The sequence below is a fragment of the Desmodus rotundus genome, chromosome X (assembly GCF_022682495.2).
Source record: "Desmodus rotundus isolate HL8 chromosome X, HLdesRot8A.1, whole genome shotgun sequence".
NCBI lineage: Eukaryota > Metazoa > Chordata > Mammalia > Chiroptera > Phyllostomidae > Desmodus > Desmodus rotundus.
In genome coordinates this window covers 16,904,407-16,914,438 of record NC_071400.1, presented here as the reverse complement: position 1 = coordinate 16,914,438, position 10,032 = coordinate 16,904,407, and the positions used below count along the sequence as shown (strand labels likewise).

Sequence of the window (10,032 nt, the reverse complement as noted above, 5' to 3'; positions counted from 1 at the left end):
ACCTGGTGTGCATTTGACACTTTCAAAACATTAATTTTAGACTAGCTACATTTCAAGCGTCTAATAGCCACCGCACTGGGCACTGAGGCTGTGGAATTCCCCCTGTTCTCCCTCCCTGCCCTTTCCTCTGCAGCAAGAAATGAAGATGACTGGGGGTCGGTAACCCTGCTACTTTGAGACCGAGAAAGGCAAATTCGGGAGGACGGTTAATCTTGTGATGTCGAGATGTCGAGACCTATCAGGCAGCCTCCCCTATCCCTAACCCAGGTCCGCAAGGTAGCATTGAAGGCAGGAGGCGAGGAACCGTCTGCACAGCGGTAAACTGCCAGGATGGGAGCTGCAGGGTAGGGGTGGGGGTGGGGGGCGTGGCGGAGTGGCGGGAGTGGAATGTCTGGCTGGGACCCGCACGCATGCGTACTGTGTGTCAGTGCAAACCCAGCCAGACACCTAGCAACCCTGTTTCAAGCTAGTGCGTAGCCAGAATAAGTGGCCTTCCCGGGTGTTCTAGTCCCATCAGTCGATCTCGGCTCTTCCCCGTGCACAGTTCTTCCTTGTCATTTCCGCTTCTCTCCTCCACTCGTTCTGATTTTGCTCCATGGTGTGTGTCCCCGAGCACTGAGCCAGCTCCTAAAATGAGTACTGGTGGTTTCAGCTTGGGAACCAACCTCTGCCCACCCGTCCCTGGGCTGAGGTGGCTGCTGGGTCTGCTCCTCCGGCTTCAGGCCTCCCGCTGCCCAGCTTTATACCTCCCTGGGTTGGCTCCGGTAAACTATTGTGATGCGGACCCAGAGACAGAAACCTGAAAGGTGAGGACAGGAGGGAAAGAGGGAGTTGTGAGGGGAAGGCTTCTGGGAGGGGAGCGGGGCACACAGGGGCAGACCAGGGTTAGTGGCTCTTTGCCTGCGCCCTCTCCGTGAGTCGCAAACTCTGGGCCTCGCTCCCGGCGAATCCCTATCTCTGTTTTCCCTTAATCCTCTTTCCCTCGCTCTAGGCTCCTCCTGCTTCCTCTCGGTTCGGTCAACTCCTTCTCAGCTCCTCCTTCTTCTTTCCCTCTTTTCTGTAGGCTCCTTCCATTCGGTCTGGTATTCCCTTTGCCCTCATTCTCAGTTCCTCCTCCCTTCGTCTTTTTCCTCTAGGATTCGTCCTTCCCCTAGGTCCCGCCCTCTTCTCTTATCTTGGTCCGTCATTTCCCTCCTCCTTCTTGGTTGCTTTTTGCAATGAAAAAGTTTTTTTTTAAAAGAATTATATAGCTTTTTCATACAGTGGCAGAGAGGTGGGCCGAAAGGATAAACTGTATTGTAAATGTTGAGCTATACATTACTAAGTACTAGGCAGAAGAGAGAAATAGACTGAGATTGAATAATTTGACAAATATTTATAGAGCTTAACTAGATGCCAGTCAATGATCCAAGTGTGTGGAATATATTAGTAAACAAAGCTGACAAAAATTTCTGTTGTTATGGAGTTAAACTTTTGTGGGTACAATATATTTAAAAGTGAATTCTATAATACGGTAGAGGGCAGTAAATGATATAGAAAAGAGTAGAGCAAGATAATGGAGTACAGGAATGCTAGTGGAGGTCAGATCAGGGTGCCAGCATGGTTGGGGTGTCATGAGAGCCCCCTTCCTGGTTTACAGAGGGCCATGTTCTTTCTGTATCCTCACAGGGCAAAGAGAGCCTTGGTTGCTTTTTCCTCACTCTCTTAGCTCCTCCTTCTCCCTCCTCCCTATTGGATGCTCCTCCCTTTCTTAGCTCCTCTTCTTCCTCCTCCCTCCTCCCTCTGGGCTCCTTCCTCTCTCTCAACGTCCTTGCTCTGTCTTCTTTTCCCTTCAACCCTCCTTATTGTCACCCTTATGCAGTCTCTCTTTCAAGACTCACACAGTTATTGTGATCTTTCTTAGACACATCCCCACCATGTTTTTGTCACCTCTCACTCCTGTGGTCTTATGCTTTTACAGCCTTAATTCTCTTTCTATTTTATTTTTTAATTTAAATCATTTATTATTTTTCAATTACACTTGACATACAATATTATATTAGTTTAAAGTGTATGCCCCAGTGATTAGACATTATATGTAACTTACTAAGTGATCATCCTGATAAAATTCATACCCCTATGGCACCATACATAGTTATTAGAATATTATTGGCTATATCTATGCTGTACTTTACATTCCCATGAGTTTTCCTTTTTTAAAGATTTTATTTATTTATTTTTAGAGAAGGGAAGGGAGGGAGAAACAGAGGGAGAGAAACATCAATGTGTGGTTGCCTCTCATGTGTCCCCTACTGGGAACCTGGCCTGTACCCCAGGTATGTACCCTGACTGGGAATTGACCCGGTGACCCTTTGCTTCACAGGCACATGCTCAATCCACTGAGCTACATCAGCCAGGGCCCATGACTATTCTTTAACTACCAATTTGTACTTCTTAATCCCTTCACCTTTTCACCCATTCCCCAATGTTCTTGCCCATCTGACAACCATCAAAATGTTCTCTGTATCTATGAGTCTGTTTCTGTTCTGCTTGTTCACTTGTTTTTTTTAGATTCAATTGTTGATAGATATGTATTTATTGCCATTTTATTGTTCATATTTTTGTTCTTCTTTTAAAAAATATTTTATTTATTTATTTTTAGAGAGAGGGGAAGGGAGGGAGAAAGAGGGAGAGATACATCAATGTGTAGTTGCCTCTCACATGCCCCCAACTGGGAACCTGGCCTACAACCCAGGCATGTGCCCTGACTGAGAATCAAACCAGTGACTCTTTGGCTCACAGACCCGCCCTCAATCCACTGAGCCACAGCAGCCAGGGTGGCTTTTTTCTTCTTAAAGAAGACCTTTTAACATTTCATGTAATACTGGTTTGGTATTGATGAACTCCTTTATCTTTTCTTGTCTGGGAAGCTCTTTATTTCTTCTTGGATTCTAAGTGATACCTTTGCTGGGTAGAGTAATCTTGGTTGTAGCTCCTTGCTTTTCATCACTTTGAATATTTCATGCCAATCCCTTCTGGCCTGAAAAGTTTCTATTGAGAAATCAGCTGACAGTCTTATGGGAGCTCCCTTCAAGGTAACTAACTGCTTTTCTCTTGCTTCTTTTAAGATTCTCTCTTTTCCTTTAATCTTTTGCATATTAATTATGCTGTGTGTTGGTGTGGGCCTCTTTGGGTTCATCTTGTTTGGGACTCTCTGTGCTTCCTGGACTTGTATGTCTATTTTCTTCAACAGGTTAGGGAAGTTTTCTGTCATTATTTCTTTAGGTTAAATAGGTTCTCAATCCCTTGCTCTCTTCTCCTTCTGGCACCCCCATAATCTGAGTGTTGGTATACTTGAAGTTGTCCCAGAGGCTCTTTGCTGCATATTTTTTGGATTCTTTTTGTTCTGTTGTTCTGATTGGGTGTTTTTTTGCTTTCTTATATTCTAAGTTGCTGATTTTATTCTTGACTTCATCTACTCTACTGTTGATTCGCTGAAATTTTTTCTTTGTTTTAGTTAGTGTACCCTTCATTTCTGACTTGTTCTTTTTTATAGTGTTGAAGTTCTCACTAAGTTCAATGACCATCCTCATAACCCGTGCTTTGAACTCTGCATCTAGTAGATTGCTTGTCTCCATTTTGTTTAATTTTTTTTTTTTGTGGAATTTTGTTCTGTTCTTTCATTTGGGACATGTTTTTTGCCTCTTCATTTTGGCAGCCTCCCTGTGTTTGCTTCTATGTATTAGGTAGAGCTTCTGTGTCTCCTGGTCTTGGTAGAGTGTCCTAATATAGTAGATATCCTGTATGCTCCAGTGGCACAGCCTTCCCATTCACCTAAGCTGGGCATTCCAGGTGCATTCCTCCCACCTCATGTGGGCTGTGTGCACCCTCCTGTTGTAGTTGAGCCTTGATTACTATTAGCACATCAGTGGGAGGTATTTACCCCCAGTACAATCAGCTGCAAGCACTGGCTGAGACTTTTGACTACTGTGGAGGATCAGCTGTGCAGGTGCCCACACCACAGAGCAGGACTTGCTTCTTCAATTACTTCTGCAAGGTGGCTTTGGGAAATACCAGTGTGGAACCATCTGAAAGCAAATTCACATCTTCAACCCCTGGGGCCACCTAGGTGTTGCAAATCTATGTTAGGGCTGCCCTGTGGTCACACTTTTCAAGGACAGCCCGTTCTACCATCCCTGTTCTGTTTAGCATCAAGCATCTGTTCAGCATCTTCCCTATAGTCTGTTGCAGGTGTGGAGCAGGTTCATCCCTAGTTCACCTTTACCCTGAGGGTGTTGCTTTGGGAGGGGTGGGTGGTCTCGCCTTAATGTGTAGAGGGTCTCATATTAACCTCACCTGAGAGGCAATAGTAGGGCTCAAAAAAGTTAAATGACTTGTTGATGGTCATATAGCTAGTAAATGGCTGTCTACTTGCAAAGCTCTTTTTAACCCTCATCTTAGTTTGGTAGGACTGCTGTAACAAACTACCATGAAATGAGTAGCTTACAACAACAGAAACTTATTGTATCACAGTTATGGAGGCTAGCGGTATGAGATAAAGGTGTCAGAATTGTTGGTTCCTTTTGAGGGCTATGAGGGAAACTCTGTTTCATGTCTCCCTCCTAGCCTCTGGTGATGGCCAGCATCCTTGGTGTTCTGTGGCTTGCTGCTGTGTCACTCCAATCTTTGTCTCTGTCATCACATGGCATTCTCCCTATGTTACTGTCTTCACATGGCCTTTTCCTCTTCTTATAAAGACACCAGTCATGTTGCATTAAAGCCCACCCTAACGGCCTCATGTTAACTTGATTTTGTCTGCAAAGATCCTATTTCCAAATAAAGTCACATTCATGGTGTGACCTTAGGGGTGACCTAGGGGTTAGTACTTCAACATATCTTTTGGAGGGACACAGTCCAACTCATAACAAGTCTCATACAAAAAATTGCCCCCCAATCCCCTAATAAAATTAATCATTCACTTTCTCTTAATAATTTCTACAGAAAAGAGTGGTCAAATGTTTTCTTCTGGATTATAGAAGTGGTTCTCAAAGTGTGTTCTAGGACCAGCAGTATTGGCAGCCTTTGGGAGTTTGTTATACATACAGAATCTCAGGCCTTACCCTAGGCCTAGTAAATCAGAATCTGCATTTTAACCTGATCACTGTGTGATTTGTATAACTTTCAAGTTTAAGAAGCATTGATACAGGGAATTTGGATAATTATCTTCAGATAGATGTGCTGTTAAGGAGTAAACCGGTGGATACTTGGTTAGTAGGGAGGCTTTAATTTACTTTTTGTGTGTTTGATGCTCGTGATTATAAATGTAAATACTCTTTCATTATAGAAAATTTAGAAATTACAAAAAAGTATAAAGAAGCAGCAAAAAAAAAAATCATTGCTTATAATCTCACTACCCAGAGGCACCACTGTTAACATTCTGAAACACATCCTGCTATGTTTTCCCTGCTGCATTACTTTTATCAAAAATAAACCCCAAACTCTTGGTATACATAAACTTGAAGGGGGTCAAATATATGGTGATGGAAGAAGATTTGACTTTGGGTGGTGAGCACACAATGCAATATAAAAAAAACTTGTATTGCTTCATAGTTTTTGTGTGGTTAAAAATGCAAAGAGCCATGAATTTATGAATTTTACAGTTTTGTAACAACTGTTTAAGAATATAGAAATAATCACTATTTTTAAAAAGATTTTATTCATTTATCCTTAGAGAGAAGGGAAGGGAGAGAGAAAGAGAAGGAGAGAAACATCAATGTGTGGTTGCCTCTCATGGGGACCCGGCCTGCAACCCAGGCATGTGCCCTGAATGGGAATTGTACCAGCGACCCTTTGGTTCTCAGGCCCATACTCAATCCACTGAGCTACACTAGCCAGGGCAAGATAACCACTGTTTTTAAAAAAGATTTTATTTATTTATTTTCAGAGAGAGGGGAAGGGAGGGAGAAAGAAGGGGAGAGAAACACCGACATGAGATGGAAACATCGATCAGTTACTGTGTGCCCTGTCTGGGACCAAACCCACAACACAAGCATGTGTGACCTGGAATTGAACCTGTGACTTTTCTCCTTATGAGATGATGCCCAACCAGCTGAGCCACACTAATCAGGGTGGTAGGGGGGAGGGGGATTATGGGTTGAAAAAGGGCAAGGGTCATCAAGGAACATGTTTTTAAAGGACACATGGACAAAGCCAAAGGAGGGTAGAATTGAGTGGGGGGGGTGGGGATAGGTGGGGTGGAGAGAGTGGTATAGGGAAAATGGAGATAACTGTTCTTGAACAACATTAAAAAATTTAAAAAAGAATATACAATTAGCTAACATCTTAAGTTTAGGTCAGGTACTCATGGCTACAGGTTTAATCTTATAGAAACACATGTACTCAGCCCTAGCCAGGTAGCTCAGTTAGTTAGAGCATTGTCCCTATATGCCAAGGTGGCAGGTTCGATCCCTAGTCAGCACATACAAGAGTCAACCAATGAAGGCATAAATGAAACAACAAAATCAAAGTGTGTGACTCTGTCTGTTTTTCTCTTTAAAAGTCAATAAATAAAACAATGAAAATATTTACTCTCCATACATGTTCCTTGAAGAGTAAATTTTAATTGTTTTATTTATTGATTTTTAGAGAGAAAAACAGAGACACACACTTTGATTTTGTTGTAGACAAATGTACTTGAACAATAAAAAATATTTCCCCCCCAAATTTACTCTTCCCTATGCTTAATTTATAGCTTAGTATTTTAAGAAGTAGTGTATCTCATTTTTGTTCTGTGACCAGATTTTATTGCTTTTGGTTTCTGTAAACACTTCAAATTTCTTTATTTTTTTGCAGTCTGAGTTCAACAAAAATACATCTATCTAAACCATGTTAATATTACTATAACATATTACAGAGAAAGTGAAACAAATTGAGGTATTTATAGATAGGGTACTGCTAGAGTTAATCCCAAAAGGTAATCTCAGAATATCTTTTTAATTAGTTGCATTAAGTTCAAAGTTAATTCAAAGTATAAAAGTTCTCAACTAGAATTTTCCTTTTTAGGATACACATGTGATATAGTTTGAAAATTCAAATAGACAATTTTATTCCCTTCTATGTATAGTAAGCATCTAAATACTCTGTAATGTGAGGAAGAATTGAAAGACCTGGAAGATAATAGATTTATTGATAGTGTCCTTTAATTGCTTATTTATGGTCTCTTATTTAATTGCTGTCACATTTTTTTATCCATTCATCCATCAATGGATGCTTTGCTTTCATATCTGGGTGATTATGAATAACGCTGCAATGAACATTGTGGTTCATATATCTTTTTGAGTTAGTGTTTTTGTTTTCTTCAGATAAATACCCAGTAGTAGAATTGCTGGGTTCTATGGTAGTTCTATTTTCAATTTTTTAAACCTCTATACTTTTTTCCATAGTGGCTGCACCAATCTGCATACCTACCAACAGTTGTTATTAGTTGATCTATTGATCATAGCCATTTTGACAGGTTTGAGGTGATATCTCTTTGTGGTTTGATTTGCATTTCCCTGATGATTAGTGATGCTGGGCATCTTTTTATGTGTCTGTTAGCCATCTGTATATTTTCTTTTTTACTTTTTAAAAATTTTTATTGAATTTATTGGGGTGACATGTATGTTTTCTTTGAGAAATATCTATTCAAGTCCTCTGTCCATTTTTATTTTATTAATAAAATAAAATATTATTTTATTTTATAACAAATAAAATAAAATTTATTTTATTTATTTATTTTTAAAGTTGGTCCAACTATATTGAAATCTGTTACAGAAGACACAATTCCAAACAGAACCACTGTCTGTGGTTTTAAGGCCTATAGAAATCTGAGTTATGTTCTGCTACAAAAGAATATAAAATATGTTAAGTTCAAACTATAGTGTGAAAAGAAATTTAAAAATGAATAGTATGTCCTCCTGAAATTAAATATTTGCAATATGTAGCTATAGCTCTTTTAAAAATTCAAATAACCAGTTTCAATTTAATGAGAAAATCTACACTTATTGTAGGATGAGACGTGCACATATTTTGAGATACTTCAGCTGCAAGTTTCATAAATTATAGGAAGTTTGGAGATACTTTGTTGCTAGATGAAAAAATGTCACTTATGTAAGGGAAAATTATACTAGATTAGCAGTTTTATTTACTTAAAAATGTTTATTGTATTTTTGCCATTACCATTTAGTCCCTTTATACCCCTCTCCCCCCAGCAGTCACCACACTATTGTCCATGTCCATGAATCCTTTTTCCTTTTTGCTCAATCCTTCCATCCCCTAACCTCTTCCCCCCCACCCCAATTTAGCTGTCATCCTAGATTAGCAGTTTTTAATGAGCAATAGTTTATTTAATATACTATTAGAGAGAAATCACCTCTTGCCTTACAAATGCAAAATAAATATTCTAGACTCCCCTCTCAGTGGAGACCATTGCTATAGAGGCTCTGAAATTCAGTACATTAGTGCAAAAAACAAGACAGGCTTCAACCTTAAAATTGGCCAAAACACATTTCCTGAGGGAAGCATTATTGATCATTTTTGTTAGGCAGTCTCTTGATCTTCAAGCAATTTTTTAAAACCTACTCCATTTCCAAGATCACTCTGAAAATGAAGAGAATAAATCTAATGGCCCTCACAGCAACCTTCAACACGTCGATGCAATGTTTCAACTCTTGTCTTCTGATATTTCATCCCATTTCCTACTGACAATGTCCCCAACTTTCCTTAGAGTATTTAAGGTTCTCTGTAATACAAACCAACCCTTTCTTTTTCTTTTTTTTTAGCTTTAGGAAAAACACATCTTTTGAAAAATGTGTTAGTAAATACCCTTCAAGTCCTGTAACTATTTCCTGATATATAAAGCATGTAAGCAGGTGGTATCCTCTGGGACTGTCTAAGGGTTACTTTTACACAAACTATTTAGAAAGTTCTCTTGACTTCTAAGTTTGCCTTTAGAGATTAGAATTCAACATAGGAACAAATTCAGTTGTCAAACATCTGTTCCTAATTTAGAGCAAAGCTATACAAGATCACAAAACTCCATTTATTGAACTTTATCTTAAGAACACTTACAAATTTTAGAAATAGTCATCTAGGCCCCAATGTAGACCATCAGCCTACTTAGACAGACATATGGCAAACAAAATTTAAAATGTTTCCAATTTTTCTGGAAGAAGTGTGGTGTTTATGACTGATAGATGAGCATTTAGATAAAATCTGTTGCCAAGGAACACAGTGTTTAACTTGGTAAAAGAATCATTCTGGTACCCTGACACATGTCCAATATTCTAAGGCTAGAATTAAAAGCATTTTTTAGATTCTGTCCTTTGATAATTTTCAGAGGAAACCCATGAAAAGGCTCCTGGCTCAGTAGAGATATTAATCAAAGCTTGGTAAAAATGGCAGGTTGGCAGACCTTGGGTAATGGATGTAAAATTCAACAGGCCAAATGAGTGAGTTTTTCATGATGGGGTTCTTATTGCTCACTAGTTTGGGGCCAGTTTTCTATAGCCTCCTCTCCCACCATCATAGTTCTGTAAATACTCATCTTGTACTTGGCCCAAAGACCATCCATGGCTGTACTGCCAGCTCTTCTTAAAGCCTGCATTCCAGTCTGTGTGAATGGTCTGCTCATCCAGTTCATTTAAGTACCACATGACTTTTTTTTTTTTTTTTGGCATCTTCTCTTGAATAGCATTCCACAAAGTAGAAAGCACATGCTATTTTCTTTATTTTATCCTGGCCCATAATGATTTTCTTTATATTGCCACTTTTGCTGAAAAGTTAATAGATTTGTTCTTCAGTTGTGTAAAAGGAAAGATTTCTTTTTTTTTATTTTTATTTTTTTAAATATATTTATTGATTATGCTATTACAGTTGTCCCATTTCCCCCCCCCCACTCCACTCCATCCTGCCCACCCCCCTCCCTCCCACATTCCCCCCCTATAGTTCATGTCCATAGGTCATACTTATAAGTTCTTTGGCTTCTACATTTCCTACACTATTTTTACCCTCCCC

The 10,032-nt window shown here is 39.6% G+C and overlaps 1 pseudogene; it reads right to left on the bottom strand.

Annotated features, from left to right (window-relative positions):
- Positions 1–9,500: 9,500 nt before the first annotated feature.
- LOC112307299 (nuclear cap-binding protein subunit 2 pseudogene) lies at positions 9,501–9,762 on the bottom strand (annotated as a pseudogene).
- Between the last annotated feature and the right edge of the window lie 270 nt (positions 9,763–10,032).